Source organism: Cervus canadensis, chromosome 7 (genome assembly GCF_019320065.1).
Source record: "Cervus canadensis isolate Bull #8, Minnesota chromosome 7, ASM1932006v1, whole genome shotgun sequence".
In the NCBI taxonomy this organism is placed as follows: Eukaryota; Metazoa; Chordata; class Mammalia; order Artiodactyla; family Cervidae; genus Cervus; species Cervus canadensis.
Genome location: NC_057392.1, coordinates 2,424,271 through 2,442,468, shown reverse-complemented (window position 1 = coordinate 2,442,468; position 18,198 = coordinate 2,424,271).

Genomic DNA, 18,198 nt, shown 5'->3' with positions numbered 1-18,198 from the left:
GCCAGGAAACAAAATTAATTTTATATTTAAAAGCATTATATTTAATGCTTAAATTATATTTAAATTTATATTTAAAAGCATTATTAAATATGTGTACTATGTTAGCTCAAGTTGTTTCTATAAGAAGTCACTTTGCTATCTTTAGCAACAAAGCTTCTATGTGTTATGTCATTATTTGGAAAAAGTTTCAAAATAGAAAATAGAATTGGGCTGGATTCCAATAATTTTGCTGTTCTTTCAAAATTACTATTTCCTGATATTTACTTTCCTTTTTCAGATGATTATGGAAAGCCAGCAGATTCCCATATTTGAATATACACAAATTCACATTCTATATTGGCACTGGAGTTCTCTTTTTATTTGTATGACCTTCTGAGTTACAGAAATTATTATTATTGTCATCATTACTTTCATGCATCATTGAACCCTTTTCAAGCCATTGAGCTAAGTTTTCAAACCAGGGCATTAACTCAGCATGATACCTTCAGTAGAAAATATTAAATTCACAATTATGAAAAATATATCATAAGCGATGGAAAAAATAGTCAGCCAAGACAAAAATATGCTCTGTTAACTGAAGAGTAGGCAAGAAGAATTGATCAATACCCTCACAGAATCTACAAAGCTTTTCAAAAGATGATGATTATCAGAGGTGTGACAAGATTTCTGTGAAAATCAGATCATTTTACATTTCACCTCATTTCTGAAATGCTTGTTAGCATAATCATTTCATTGCCTTTTCTTTTAAAGTTTCCATGCTATCTAAGGCCACTTGATTGACAACTGTGGACCGCCAGCTGCCTGGAAACCTCACTTCAGGAAACCCTGCTCCCGAATTTGAGGAAATAAAGTTGAGACAACATCTGAACTGAAATTATATAGATGAAATGGCTGAGAAAAAGGCTTACCTCTACCCTGTTTTCACTGGAGGTGAGACTCAAAGCCATTCCCTGGAACTGAGCCAGGATTTGATCCTTCCTTTTCCATATTTGAGGACTTATATACTAAGTGTCAAAGTCTGGAAGCTTCCATGGTGATGATGATGCTTTAGAAGTCATTGGGAACAGGAACACAGAACCTCATAGGACTTTTTTCTTAATAAAATTACCTTTAAAACTATCTATATCTTGTCTTTGTTTTCAAAAGGCACACATTAGTCTTCTCAGTTTAAAGGAAGCTTTCTAAAAACATTTTTCAAAAGTATAAAATCTACTTTTTTATTGTAATAATCAAGAAATATGAGTCCATTTAGTCTAATATTTGGTGGCTTTTAGACAAAGAAAATAAAACCTTCAAATTTCTTAGGAAAACATCCAAACTTGATGGCGCCTTTAGCCATTGATATAGGCATGTGGCTTTTGGTTTCTGCAATATTGAAGGGACTGTCTATGGCAAAGTAAAATAAAAATGTATGCATGTGTGAGTGAGTGGAAAAGGAAAGAGAGAGGAGAGACCTCTGTGGAAGATTCCCTTTGCTAACCTCATGTTTCCTTGTCTTTGAAGTGGAAATATCTGGCATTTCCAGCTTGGACTAAATCACAGATTTCTAATGAGTTTTCTTGATATTTGCTCTGACCTGATTCAGGTCAGCTTATTGCTTTTTCTTGTATTCTAAAAGCAAGGGAACAGGAGGTAAGCCTTCCTTTGCTCATTAAGGTTTCAGTGAGTGATCTTAACTCAAGCATTTCTAATTAAAATATAAAGATCATTAGTATGCATCATTAATAGAGGTTTGTCTTTGGACTCAGAACGTTCAGATGGAAGTGCCAGGCGCACTCCTGCACCCACTGGGGCTGAACAATTGCTGCTCTTGGCAAGGTCTCAAAACAGACTGGGGTTTCTGTCTGCTACCTAGGCTGCTGGTGACAACTGCAACTTATGTCAGGCTCATGGGCAAGGAGGAGCCGAGAGGAGAAACAAATTGCAAAAGCAGATTTTTCTTTTTACTGCTACCAATTTCCAGCACTGGCACTGCTGAATCGGAAAGAGGAAGAATAGTGAGGCTGATAAGAAAGACATTAATACTATTTTAAAATTATTTTCCACCTCTCCCTTCCCCCTCAAAAATAAAATATATATTCATATGGTGGCATCATTTGTATTCCTTTTCAGCTGGAAGAATTCAAGTCTCTATGTAATCCCTAATCATGCTGAACATTTTAATATGTTTTATCTTTTCCTAAATGAATATTAATTTTAGCTTGCCATTTTAAGTTGAGAGATCAGCTGAAATTTTAATTGTAATGACTAAATTATTTAATTTTAAATATAAAATTTGTAATTAATTGAATTGTTAAAGGCATATTATGTGTGTATAGAAATTTAATGAAGGGTTTAACCCAGAGCTTGTAATACTTACCGTTTATTTAATATATGTTAAAAGAGTAAATTGAAGAGACATAATAAGCAATACGTTAAAACACAGAGAGCTATGAGAATGGCCTATTATTTTTACATGGCCTTCATTTTAGAATTAATAATATTAATGCAGGGATTTAAGGCAAATCAGAAATAAGAATAAATTAATGATGTTCTAGACACTTTAATTATAAAAAGTTTTTGTTAATTTATTTGCTTCTCTATGCAATCATCTGAACTTCTGATTCATTTCAAGTAAATTACAATAGAATTTGGAGCTAACAGAATAAAAATAGTTTCTTCCACAATCAAGGCTACAGTGTTATCTAGGGAAGACTTCACTGGTGTGTGTGTGGGTGTGTGTGGGTGTGTGTGGCAGGAGGAGGTGGGAGGGGGTGGCTATTTGTAACTTCAAATTTGGTTAGATTCAATGGCAAATACTCATAATTTGTTGTTGTTCAGTTGCTAAATCGTGTCCAACTCTTTGCAACTCTATGGACCATAGCCTGCCAGGCTCCTCTGTCCATGGGATTTCCCAGGTAAGAATATTGGAGTGGGCTGCCATTTCTTTCTCTAGGGGATCTTCCAGACCAGGGATCGAACCCACGTCTCCTGCGTTGCAGGTGGATTATTAACCACTGAGCCGCCTGGGAAGCCTCATTCATAATTTACATGTACATTATTGTGCCTGTTTTTTTCTGGAAATTACTCCTTAACAGGAGTTTTTGTTTGTTTATTTAAAAAGAGATTCTCATTCTTAAAAAGTCTGAAAATTGTTGCCACGTGCAATCTCAAAAAGGCTTTAGAGCCCCTCCCATGTTATTGAGTCCAGAATTGTATGTTGAATAATTGGGCTTCCCTAGTGGTTCAGCACCAAAGAATCCACCTTTGAGTTAACCTTGTTTGAATTATTTGAAGAATAAAATTCATTGAAGATTTAGAAAGTTTGGAGGCTGAAAATTTACACTATGCTATGACAAGAGGAAGATTATTGTTCCCCATATATTTGTTATGAGAAGGTGCTGGGTTTTCATCTGCATGAATGAAATGCTCACTCCATATAAGGCTGTAAGTAGTTGGAGGACATGAAGGAATATAATCATCTGACTACTGTGACAGAAAAAGAGTGGTTGAAGCAGAGTTGAAGTCAAAGAAGAGGCATATTACAATCACTTTCTTTTATACTAACAGACACTGTCTAGTTTTCATTTCGATATGGCTATATACACAACTTAGTGACTGAGCAAAAACAACAGAGTGACCAAGTAATTCCCTCTCAAATACTGAGTAAGCCCAGTATGCCAATATAAAAGTCCTATGAAAGACGCTGAGTAACGCACATAGTCTCTGTGCCATGTTGAGCTTATTAGAGTGTGCAAGACCATAATGGTTAGACTAGTTTCCAAGCCTGAATGGTCATAAGACTCACCTGAGGGCTCATTCAATCCATACTGCTGGGCCCTACCCTCAGATTTTCTAACAAGTTCCCAGGAAACATTGATACTGCTATCTAGGGGCCCTATTTTAAAAACTATTGCATTAGAAGATGCTTAAGAGATTTTGAGGAAAGATTTTTCTGCCTTTTTCTGCCTTTACACTTGACAAGATTTTTTTTTTCTGTGTAACTTATCAGAAAAAAAAAAACAACAACAGTGACCTCACTCTAAGATACAATATGCAACTATTTTCACATTGTTTTACATTCCAACAAACATGTATTATGTATACCTAAAACATATATGGTTTTATATCTATTTATCTCTATGACTTGTTAAAATATAGCTTTTTGACAGATGGGTTTGGTTAGAAAAGGATTGGAAGTAAATCTCTAAGGATTCAATACCACAGCTCCCCCACCCCCACATTGATTTTAGTGACTTGCAGAGAAAAGGGTAAGAAAAATTCGTAAGATCTCAGACATATCGGATATCTTGATTTGTTCTGTCCTTTTCCAAAAATACTTTAGCACTGAGATGTTCTAATATTTGAGATTAATAATACTTTAAAATTATAAAACTAGTTAAATGTGAATACTTTGATTAGACTCATCTACATATTTGGGTGTCTTTCCTTTAAACTATATACTTTTCTAATCAAACTTCCTCAATTCAGTCTTTTTTTTTCCATTATTTATTTTATTTTTGGTTGCACTAGGTCTTTGTCATTGTGCATGGGCTTTCTCTAGTAGCACTGAGTGGGGGCTCTTCTTCCTTGCTATGCACAGGCTTCTCATTGCGGTGGCTTCTCTTGTTGCAGATCACAAACTCCAGATGCATGGCTTTCAATGTTGCAGCCCTTGGGCTCGGTAGTTTTGGCTCAGAGACTCTAGAGTGAGGGCTCAGTAGTTGCCCTGGAGCATGTGGGAATATCCTAGAACAGGGATCTAACCCAGGTCCCCTACATTGCCAGGCAGATTCTCAGCCATTGTACCATCAGGGAAATTTCCCAATCTTAAAACCCTGTCTGGAAAATGGGTTGCTGGGAGCAGATGTTAGGTGAATAGCTGGGCTGCATTTGTCTGAGCCGCCCGTTCTTCCCTGTTGTGGGCTGCTGGAGCCTTAGAAGGGCTCCCACTCTCTCCTCTGGCTGCCCCCTGCCCACCCTTGATAAGAATTTGAAAATGACAGACCCTTTTGAAAATGACAGAATTTGAAAATGAAAATGACCCTCACAATGGGCAGGCTTCTTAGCAGAGAAGACGCCTCCAGTTTTCCTCCTGGGAGCCTGTCTGATCTCGGCGGGAAGTGTCACCATCATGGGCTCTCAGGGCACGTTATCTCCATGTCTTGTTTTGTCTGGAGACAGACTAGGCAAACAGTTGAGGCTTCAAGTTTTCGTTGGAAGATTGCCTCTGATTTTTTTTTTTTCCCAGCATGGTTTTTGTATCTGGCAAATTAGCATATATTTGTGAAAGTTCAGTACCCTATGTCCACTGAAAAACATCTCTTCTTTGGTTGTTCCATTTTTTTTAACTTTTATTTTTTATTGAAATATAGTTAATTTACAATGTTGCATTAGCTTCAGCTGTACCAGCACAGTGATTCCAACAGTCAGATAGATAGATATTCTTTTTCAGAGTCTTTTCTCCTGTAGATTATTACAAAATTAAGTCTAGTTCCCTGTGCTTTACACTAGATCCTTGTTGGTAATCTAGTTTACATATAGAAGTGTGTATTAATATATGTTAATCCCAGCCTCCTAACTTATCCCTTCTCCCTATCTTTCCCTTTGATACCCATACATTTGTTTTATATGTCTGTAGGTCTATTTCTCTTTTGTAAATAAGTTTGTTTGCATTTTTTTTTCACTGAGAAGCATTTTAATCTTTATTTGATCAGAAGATACAGTGGTGTGATGGTAGTGGAATTGTAGGTGTTTTCATAAGGTATGAATTTGAGAGGCAGATCTCATATTCACAAGGAAATTGAAAAAGGTTCAAAAGGAGATGACTCATAAGCAGGTTGAAGCATGCATATATAATTACATCATGTATATCTATAACATTAATTTTTTAATTTGTATGTGTAAGCTTTCAATGCATATGGTTCTAAAACAGTTTGTTTTGACTTAAAAGCATATCATGAACATTTGTCCAACTTGCTTAGTATAGACATACTTTATACTTTTTAACAGTAGCCTAAATTTTTCATTGTATGGTTGAGTTCTAATTGGTTTAACCAATCTCCCGTTGATACACATTTGTTATCGCCATGTTATTGCTATAGCAAATGATACTGCAATGACTATGTGTGTGTGTGTTTGTGTGTCTCTGTATGCATGTAAGAATATAACAATGAGACAGATTCTTCAAAACTAAAGTTTCTGGATTGACATATATGCACATTTAGAATTTAGAGTTATTGTCTAAATGTCCTTTAAAATCCACATTTAGAATTCCACTCACATTTAAGAATGACTTTTTTCACCCCCGTCACATATTTATAAGATATTCTGATAAGTGATAAGATGTATAGACTAGATATTTTGATTTACACTTATCTAATCATTATTGAGGTTCTCATCATATATATTAATAATTATTTGCATCCTATGTTTAGTTACTTGCTTTTTTGTTACTTGCTTTTGCACACTGTAGCTGATTTTTAGAAAAAATATTTTTATAAAATATATTCTAATAGTTATATAGTTTTATTTTTAATTTTCAAACTACTAAAGTTCTGGAATCTAGTTTTGGATAAACCATAAGGCAGGGGTCTAAGTTTACTTATTTTCCAAATAATTTGCAAATTCTTCCAATGCTTGTTGTGAACAAAATAATAATTCACTGATTTGAATTGTCACCTTTATAATATTAAAAAATTATCTCACGCCTACATCTGTATCTGGATTCTTTTTTGTTCATATGAACAAAAAACTTCCTTGTTGGCTAGTTTTCTGTGTGTCAGGGATTGTAAAAAATGCTTATTCTCCACAGAACAATAGCCTGTGCAAAAGCATAGGGCCATGAGGCAAGTGCTTCATTTAAATGCAAAGATTTTAGTGTGGTTGGAGTTTTAAGTTTAAGAAAAAATAATTACAAACATTATTAGGAAGTCCAGAGAAAAATCAATGAAAAAACTTACTGTAAATAAAACACCACTCTCCAACAGAAACATATTAATAATATTTATCCATTTCAATTTGTTTTAGATTATCCATATGTGGCCTTATTTTAGGCCTTTATGATTTTTTATGGAAGATCAATATATTTAAGTACAAAATTTTAACGAATCTTTGCCTTTAACCCATTATTGTAGTTTCTCAAAGTAAATATTTTTATCTATTTCTATAGGTTTTCTCTTTCTCCTTGGGAAGAAGAAATACTGAGAAAACAGCTGTTCTGGGATTTTGGGGTTTGCATCTAACCTAGCTGAGAATTTCTCAGCTTCTTCCTCTTTCCCTCCTTCCTTCCCTTCCTTCCTTCCTCTGGAGTTCAAAAGAACCTATATATAAGATCATGTGACAGTGGAAGCAATGGCATACACGTAGACAGAAATTGTGCATTACAGTTTTGGTCGTTAATTTTTCATCCTTAATGTTGATACTTTTGTAAAATAAATGCAACCATAGTAGCCTGCATGCTGACATGTCCAAATGTTGCCTACTACACCTCTATCTTTCCATTGTGATTAGAAACCCTAATGCAAATAAACAACAAGAAAAATACCCCAGACCCACAACTCATTATAGTTTTTAGTTAGAACTTATTCTCTTTTTATTCTCTTTTCCCATTTCCTTCCTGTCAGTTGTCCAGATAGCTTCAGGCAAGAAAAACACTCTCAAAAGTTATTTTGACTTAAATCAGCATCACTTCCAAGGTTTAATCATTAACATGTAATTAAAATGTCATAATACTACTTTTAAATTGCTGATTCAGATTCACATATCTTAATGTAATATAAATTTTTCAAAAACATTAGCTTCCCTACCCAAACAAAAAGACAAATAAAACAACAATGTTGTTTCAGATTTGCTAATAAAATTAACATACTGTTCTACAACTCCAAAATATTCACTGAAATCAATTTAAGCTTCTTTTTGTTGTTGTGGAAAGGCTGAATGTTTAAGGATATTTCCTTTCCAATATCATGGGTATGGTACACAGGGAAAATAATGTAAGAGATTCCTGGGAAAATAACATAAGAGAAATGTGAGAGAATGTTGTTTATAATGATTGGTAGCTTCAAAGCCCTACATTGGAGCACCATGTAAATATGCCAAATTGACTGTTGTGAAAATAGATAATTTGTGAAACTCTGGACATTTTCCACATCCAATGATGCCAGGCCTTGGAGAGGGTGGATATTCTGGTCTAGAAGCAAGTAAACAAGTCAATAGAAAAACTGATTGTCGGAAAGACTGACCTCTGAACAATGGTATTGTATTGCTGAGCTCCCTTTGGGGGAGCTCCTTTTGGGGTCAAGTTGGATTTGAGAAATATTTCAGTTCTCACTGTGACATGTAATCTTGGATGCTGATCAAAGTGCTTTGTTTTGGTATCTAAAAGCTCAGCCCCTGAGATGGTGCCAAAGGTTTTGCTGTCATGATGTGTGGGGTATGTGAGCCAGCATTGCTGGCTTGAGAACTCCACACATTGTTCTAAACTAGAGAATTTGCTTCTTACTGTTTGCCTTCTTGGTTTGTATAATAAAAATTCCATAACAAGAAACTGTTCTTTTTTTTTTCTAGTAGACTTGGAAAAGAACTAAGGAGCAGCCTTCTTAGTACCGTGGTGTTGGGAGAGCTTATGGGAGACAATGACTTGGTTGAAATGAAAAATTATATAAAAGGCTATGACGACCACTAATGTGAGTCCCAGATAGTTGAGTTGCAACCTAAGTTGAATGTTTGAGGGTGTCCAACCCTTACTTTTAACATTTCTATTTATAGAAGGGAGGCAAACAGGCTGTGTTGTAACTTGTTTTCTGGAAAAGTATTAGAACCTTGTTAATTATGGTAGGGTGAACATGGCAGGAAAAGGAAAAATATAATTTTAAATATAATGGTGCATGCTGGAAACACAGATTGGCAAGCATATGGGATTCTGGCATCTGGACAGAAGCCTTCATAACCATCTGCTTCTCAGAGGTTATTTTGGCAATTTTTGCAGCCAGTGATTCACAGGTCTGGGATAAGGATGTTAGCAAGCAGCTAGAGGGCACGGGTGCACAGAGACAGTTACTGGGTTTTCTGTCCATACATTAGTTTCATTGTTGTGAATCTTGTCACTTTAAAATGGTCTATGTGCCTGTATTTCATTGTGATGGCAGCAGATGCTCCTTCATGCTAATAATTTTTCTCCCAATTTTATTCCCCCAGTGACACTCATTTTTTGCCTTCAGAATTAATTTGGTGTATTGCCTCCCTTTGCTGTGGAGTTGTTAGAAATATGTGAAGGGAATGGTGTTTTTGTGCTGCTGCTTGTTCTCAAGTGTGGAGACCTCATTGGTAACCTCCAACTCTCCTTGACTTTCTTATTCTACCAAAGTGCCTTGGGGATTTTGAGAGTTACAGCCTGTTATTAATAGTTAGTGTGATGTCATGTAATAATATAATAAGAACTCACATGCATAGAGTCATTTAACATAGGACTTTTATGGCTAATCATAAAGCAAAATATTAACTAACTTGATGCATTACAAATTGAAAATCTATATTAGTTTTTAAAATTGAAATGCAGTTGATTTGTAATGTTATGGTAGTTTCAGGTGTACAACAAAGCAATTCAGCTACATCTATCTATCAATCTAGTTATCTATTTATCCTTTTTCAGATTCATTTCCATTATAGGTTATTATAAGATATTGAATATAGTTCCCTGTGCTATACAGTAGGTCCTTGTTTATCTATTTTATATATATACTAGTATGTATTTGCTAATCCCAAACTCCTAATTTATCCTTCTACCCCTCAATTTTCCTTTGGTAACCATAAGTTTGTTTTCTATGTCTGTGAGTCTGTCTCTGTTTTGTAAATAAGGTAGTTCATTTATATTGTTTTTTTTTTTTTTAGATTCCACATATAAGTGATATCATGATATTCTCTCTCTCTCACTTCACTTAGTATGATAATCTCTAGGTCCATCCATGTTGCTTCTTATAGCATGATTTCATCCTTTGTGTGGCTGAGTAGTAGTCCATTGTATAATGTACCACATCTTCTTTATCCATTCATCTGTCTATGGACACCTAGGTTGCTTCCACGTCTTGGCTATTGTAAATAGTGCTTCTATGAACATTGGGGTGCATGTATCTTTTCAAATTTGAGTTTTCATCTTTTTTGGGTATACACCCAGTCTATATAAATTTTTCATCATAAAAATACTATTGCTTGCTCATGCAGCTCAATAAAAGAAAAAAAAAAATCAAAAAGTGGGCCAAAGAACTAAGCAGACATTTCTCCAAAAAAGACATTCAGATGGCTAATAAACACATTAAATATGCTCAACATCACTCATTATTCAGTTCAGTTCAGTCGCTCAGTCGTGTCCGACTCTTTGTGACCCCATGAATCGCAGCACGCCAGGCCTCCCTGTCCATAACCAACTCCCGGAGTTTACTCAAACCCATGTCCATCAAGTCGGTGATGCCATCCAGCCATCTCATCCTCTGCTGTCCCCTTCTCCTCCTGCCCCCAATCCCTCCCAGCATCAGGGTCTTTTCCAATGAGTCAACTCTTCGCATGAGGGGGCCAAAGTACTGGAGTTTCAGCTTCAGCATCAGTCCTTCCAATGAACACCCAGGACTAATCTCCTTTAGGATGGACTGGTTGGATCTCCTTGCAGTCCAAGGGACTCTCAAGAGTCTTCTCCAACACCATAGCTCAAAAGCGTCAATTCTTCGGCACTCAGCTTTCTTCACAGTCCAACTCTCACATCCATACATGACCACTGGAAAAACCAAAGCCTTGACTAGACGGACCTTTGTTGGCAAAGTAATGTCTCTGCTTTTTAATATGCTATGAGAAATGCAAATCAAATCTGCAATGAAGTATCATCTCACACCGGTCAGAATGACTACCATCAAAAAGAGTCTACAAGCAATAAACGCTGGAGAGGGTGTAGAGAAAAGGGAACCCTTTTACATTGCTGGTGGGAATGCAAACTGGTACAGTCACTATGGTGAATAGTGTGGAGATTCCTTAAAAAACTGGAAATATAGCTGTCATACAACCTAGCAATCCCACTGCTGGGCATACATACTGAGGAAACAAGAATTGAAAGAGACACATGTACCCCAATGTTCATTGCAGCCTTTTTTACAATAGTTAGCCCATGGAAGCAACCTCGGTGTCCATCAGCAGATAAATGGATAAGGAAGTTGTGGTACATGCACAGAATGGAATATTACTCAGCTATAAAAAAGAACAATCTGAGTCAGTTCTAATGAGGTGGATGAAGCTGGAACCTATTATACAGAGTGAAGTAAATCAGAAAGAGAAACACCAATATAGTATATTAACACACATATATGGAATTTAGAAAGACAGTAATAACAATCTTATATGCAAAGCAGCAAAAGAGACACAGATGTAAAGAACAGACTTTTGGACTATGGGAGAAGGTAAGGATGGGATGATTTGAGATAATAGCATTTAAATATGTATATTATCATATATAAAATAGATGACCAGTGCAAGTTCAATGCATGAAGCAGGGCACTCAAAGCCAGTGTTCTGGGATAACCCAGAGAGATGGGGTAGGGAGGGATGTGGGAGGGAGGTTCAGGGTGGAGGGACACATGTGCACTCGTGGCTGATTCATGTAAATATATGGCAAAAACCACCACAATATTGTAAAGTAATTATCCTCCAATTAAAACTAATTAATTAAAAATACTATTGCTTGAGCATTTGCAGACTATCAGGAAATAGGATAAATGTTTGAAACACAGGATTGTCAATACAAGGATGTGAGTAAAAAATGGGAGGGGGGAGCCCTCTGCAGGGCCATTTGGCAGTGGCCCTCAATGTCTTAAATGCATGCATTTTATGACTACCCAGCCCAACCTCATTCTTCTTCTAAGACTTTATTTATCTTGTAGAAATATTATAACATACTCATAGGATTGTATATGCTAACTGCAAGATTAGTAGAGAAAAATGGAAACAACCTAAGTGTCATTCAATAGAAAATGGTTAAATAAATTTTGGAAATGCCATACTATGGAATATCACATCCTATTTTAAAAAGTGAGATTGTTCCACAAGGACTGATATGAAAAAATATCCACAATCTATTTTTAAGTTAAAAAAACTTATTTAAAAGAACATATACAGCGTATTTCTATTTCATTGTAAAAACTAGTATTGATTTATTTAAATGTGTAAATATATAGAAGATGTGTACTGAGGATTGACTGTTTGTGTCCTTCCAAGATTTGTATTTTGAAACCCTAATCTCCAATGTGATAGCATTTGAAGGTGAGGCCTTTGGGAGGTAATTAGATTTAGGTGAGGTCACAAAGGTGAAGCTTCAATACTTTGGCCGCCTGATGTGAAGAGCCAGTCTTCCATTTCTCATTTTCCATTTCTCATTAGGAAAGACCCTGATGCTGGGATAGATTGACGGCAACATGAGAAGGGGGCGGCAGATGATGAGATGATTAGATAGCATCACCAACTCAATGGATATGAATTTGAGCAAACTCCGGAAAATAGTGAAGAGCAGGAGAGTCTGGTGTGCTGCTGTCCATGGGGTCACAGTCAGACTGGACTTAGTGACTGAACAATAACAACAAGTGTGATCATGATGGCATTAGTGTTTTTATGAAAAGAGATCAGAACCCATGCCCCCCTCGCCTCTGTCATGTGAGGAAACAGCAAGAAGGTGGCCATCTGCAAACCAGTAAGACAGCATTCACCAGAAATGAGCCATGGGCATCCTGAACTTAGACTTCCCAGCCTTTCAGAACTTTAAGAAATATATATCTGTTGTTTAGCCTTCTGTGCATGCATACATGCTCAGTCGCATCTTACTCTTTGTGACCCCAAGTACTATAGCTCTCCAGGCTCCTCGGTCCATGGAATTCTCTAGGCAAGAAAACTGGACTGGATTTCCATTCCCTTCTCCAAGGAATCTTCCCAACTCTGGGATCGAACATGCCTCTCTTGCATCTCCTACATTGGCAGGCAGATTCTTTACAAAGGCACACTTGGGAAGTCCTTAAGCCTTCCAGTCTGGAGAACTTTGCTAGAGCAGCTTGAACTGAGATGATATGGAGGGTTTCCATGTAGATTCTAAATACAGCATGATTATCTTTGGGGTGAGATGAAGTGAACAGAAGAGATTCTCCTTTTTTTTTAATATATGCTTCTTTATTGTCTGAATCTTGTCAAATATGTTTTTTATTTGTAGAGGAAGGAAGGACAGAAGCCCTGCATCAGCTGAGGATTGATAATTGGCAATAAATCAACTGATACAATATATATCACAAAAGCCCATGAGAGAGACCGCAAAAACACGATTCCAACTTCCCGGAGCAGCTCATACTGGTATGCAAGCTTTCTTTGTCCTTATAATGTGCCTATTGATGATCATGCAATGTAGGGGTCATGAGTAACAGAAGGGCCAGATATCAGGGACGGCGGCCAAATCTTGCAATGAGAGAGAAGGTTTTGGCTTAAGAAAGTCTCTGACATAGGAAAGGACCATCCAGTTGTCTGTTTCCACACTCTGATGAATGTTATGAAACCAATCAAGTTTTATAAGATGCTCTGAGTCAGAGATTTCCCTGGTGCTCCAGTGGTTAAGAATCTGCATTTCAATGCATGGAATGTGAGTTGGATCCCTGGTCATGAAACTAAGATCCCACATGCCTGGGGGCAACTGAGCTGGTGTGTCATGACTACTGAACCTATGTGCTCTGGAGCCCATGCATCACAACTAGAGAAGCCTGCACACAGTACAACTAAGACCTGGTACAGCTAACTAAGGAAGTAAATAAATATAAAAAAGATGCTCTGAGCCAGATGTGTTCCTCTTCTCAGTTCCTTGAGCTCTCAGGGTTCAAGGACTACTGCAGGGGTTTCTCATATTAGTTTTGGAAAGCCTTTTAAAAGCAAAAATTAGATCCCATTATACTCTAATTTTTATCTGTAACAAATTCTGAGTGCTGCAAAGAAATTTGCACAAAATCTCTTATCCTCAAGGATTTAAAAATAGTGGAAGTTCTGTTTAAGGTGGTGAGTGCCAGCAAAAGGGATTTTGATATATTTACTAAACAAGCTTTTGTTTGAAGTTATTAGTAAAGTACAGAGGAAAAGTCTACATCATATAGATGTATTTATTTTTCAGTTTTTTTAAACTGTATTCTGAACATATCCAAGACAGAGACGAGTGCAATGAATCTTCAGGTACCCCTCACCTGAATTCATTAACCAACAGCGTTCTGCCATTAACTTCCATTTGTGTGCCATTTTTTTTCTCCTGCAGTATTATAAAGAAAATTCTAGGCATAATATCACATTAGCCATAAATACTTTAATGGGAAAGACACTGAAAACAAAGATAAACTAAATTACATATCCGCGTAGATACTAATAGAGTTTCATCTACTATTTCAGTGCTTGAAATCTCACATTTGTTTTACATTTTTACACTTGCCCCTAATTTAAGATGAATAATATAGGATTATCATAAGAACTACTTATAAAATAAACTGAGTAGAAAGATAATTTATAAAACAATAGATGTTAAAGCTCTTTGGAGAGCAACATTATAACCTACAAAGAGAAATGCTTCTTTTGTAAATTATTATGTTTGTTTTACTGTACCTCAATAAGAAAAATGAAAAAAAAAATATAGGATCCTAATACAAAACATACAAAACATTTTCATATAAGATTACTTTTAGATAAGAAATAATCAGGAGAAATCAAAATAATTCTGAATATCTGTACATACTATCAATAATTGGGAAAAAACATAGTCATTCATAAGAGAATTCAACTTATTATTCATATATTTACTAAAAATTTTATTTTTTATTGATATATAATTGACATGTATTATATTAGTTTCAGTGTACAGCACAATTATCCTCTATCTGTGTATATTGTTAAATGATTACAATAATAAGTCGAGACAACATCTGTTACCTCACATAATTACAAATCTATTTCTCTTGTAAGGAGAACTTTTAAGCTATAGTCACTTAGCAATCAAATATTCAGTATTATAAACTGTAGTCACCATACTGCACATTACCTTCCCGTAATTTATTTATTTTACAACTGGAAGTTGTGCCTATTGACTCTGTTCACCCATTTTGTCCATCTCTCAGTCTCTGGCCTCATCTCTGGCAAGCACTGATTTATACTCTGTATTACTGAGTTTGTTTGTTATTTTTAGATTCCACGTGAAAGTGAGACCATACAACATTTGTCTTTCTGTGTCTGACTAATTTAGTGAAGCATAATGCCCTCCAATCCATTTATGTTGTCACAATGGCAAGATTAATTTCATTTTGATGGTTGAATAGTATTCCATGTGTATTTGTATGTATGTATATATACATAAAAATTCCATGTATATTTATATGTATGTGTATGTTGGAGAGTTCTGACAAAACATGGTCCACTAGAGAAGACAATGGCAAACCACTCAGCATCGTTGCCTTGAGAACTACACGAACAGTATGAAAAAGTAAAAAGATGGGAAACTGAAAGATGAACTACCCAGGTTGGTAGGTGCCCAATATGCTACTGGAGAAGAGTGGAGAAATAACTCCAGAAAGAATGAAGAGATGGAGCCAAAGCAAGAACAACACCCAGTTGTGGATGTGACTAGTGATGGAAGTAAAGTCCTATGTGGTAAAGAACAGTATTGCACACGAACCTGGAACATAAGATTTATGAATCAAGGTAAATTGGAAGTGGTCAAACAGGAGATGGCAGGATTGAACACTGACATTTTAGGAATCAGTGAACTAAAATGTACCAGTAGTCATGTATGAATGTGAGAGTTTGACTATAAAGAAAGCTGAGGGCCAAAGAATTGATGCTTTTGAACTGTGGTGTTGGAGAAGACTCTTGAGAGTCCCTTGGACCACAAGGAGATCCAACCGGTCCATCCTAAAGGAGATCAGTCCTGGGTGTTCATTGGAAGGATTGATGTTGTAGCTGAAACTCCAATACTTTGGCCACCTGATGCGAAAAGCTGACTCATTTGAAAAGACCCTGATGCTGGGAAAGCTTGAGGGCAGGTGGAGAAGGGGACGACAGAGGATGAGATGGTTGGATGGCATCACTGACTCAATGGATAGGTTTGGGTGGACTGCGGGAGTTGGTTATGGACAGGGAGGCCTGGTGTGTGGTGGTTCATGGGGTCGCAAAGAGTCAGACATGACTGAGCGACTGAACTGAACTGAACTGAACTAAAATGGACTGAAACGGGTGAATTTAACTCAGATGACCATTATATCTACTACTGTGGGCAAGAATCCCTTAGAAGAAAGGGAGTAGCCATCATAGTCAACAAAAGACTCTGAAACGCAGTACTTGGAAACAATCTCAAAAATGAAAGATTGGTCTCTGTTCGTTTCTAAGGCAAACCATTCAATATCAGAGTAATCCAAATATGTGTCCCAACCAGTAATGCTGAAGAAGCTGAAGTTGAATGGTTCTATGAAGACCTACAAGACCTTCTAGAACTAACACCAAAAAAAGATGTCCTTCTCATCATAGGGGACTGGAATGCAAAAGTAGGAAGTTAAGAGATACTTGGAGTAACAGGTAAATTTGGCCTCAGAGTACAAAATGAAGCAGGACAAAGGCTAACAGAGTTTTGCCAAGAGAATGCACTGGTCATAGCAAACACCCTCTCCCAACAACACAAGAGAAGGCTCTACACATGGACATCACCAGATGGTCAATATGGAAATCAGATTGATTATGTTCTTTGCAGCCAAAGATGGAGAAGTTCTACACAGTCAGCAAAAGCAAGACCGGGAGCTGACTGTGGCTCAGATCATGAACTCCTTATTGCAAAATTCAGACTTAAATGGAGGAAAGTAGGGAAAACCACTAGACCATTCAGGTATAACCTAAGTCAAATCCCTTATGAATATACAGTGGAAGTGACAAACAGATCCCAGGGATTAGATCTGATAGACAGAGTGCCTGAAGAACTATGGACAGAGTCTCATGGCATTGTACAAGAGGCAGTGAACAAGACCATCCCCAAGAAAAAGAAATGCAAAAGGCAAAATTGCTGTCTAGGAGGCCTTAAAAATAGCTGAGAAAAGAAGAGACACTAAAGGCAAAGGAGGAAAGGAAAGATATACCCATGTGAATGCAGAGTTCCAAAGAATAGGACGGAGAGATAAGAAAGCCTTTCTCAGTGATCAATGCAAAGAAAGAGAGGAAAATAATAGAATGGGAAAGACTAGAGATCTCTTCAAGAAAATTAGAGATATCAAGGGAATCTTCATGTAAAGATGAGCACAATAAGGGACAGAAATTGTATGGACCTAACAGAAGCAATTAAGAAGAGTTGGCAACAATACACAGGAGAACTATACAAAAAAGATCTTCATGACCCAGATAACCATGATGTTGTGATCATTCACCTAGAGCCAGACATCCTGGAATGTGAAGTCAAGTGGGCCTTAGGAAGCATCACTATGAACAAAGCTAGTATTGGTGATGGAATTCCAGTTGAGCTATTTAAATCCTGAAAGATGATGCTGTGAAAGTGCTGCACTCAATATGCCAGCAAATTTGGAAAACTCAGCAGTGGTCACAGGACTGGAAAAGGTCAGTTTTCATTTCAATCCCAAAGAAAGGCAATGCCAAAGCATGTTCAAACTACCGCACATTTGCACTCATCTCACACGCTAGTAAAGTAATGCTCAAAACTCTCCAAGCCAGGCTTCAACAATACATGAACTGAGAAATTACAGATGTTCAAGCTGGTTTTAGAAAAGGCAGAGGAACCAGAGATCAAATTGTCAACATCCATTGGATCATCGAAAAAGCAAGAGTTCCAGAAGAACATCTATTTCTGCTTTATTGACTATCCCAAAGCCTTTGACTGTGTGGAACACAATAAACTGTGGAAACTTCTTCAACAGATGGGAACACCAGACCACCTTGCCTGCCTCCTGAGAAATCCATATGGAGGTAAAGAAACAACAATTAGAACTGGACATGGAACAACAGACTGGTTCCATATTGGGAAAGCAGTACATCAAGGTTGTATATTGTCACCCTGTTTATTTACGTCATATGCATGATGTATCATATGAAATGCCAGGCTGGATGAAAAACAAGCTGGAATCAAGATTTCTGGGAGAAATATCAATAACCTCAGATATGCAGATGACACCACCCTTATGGCAG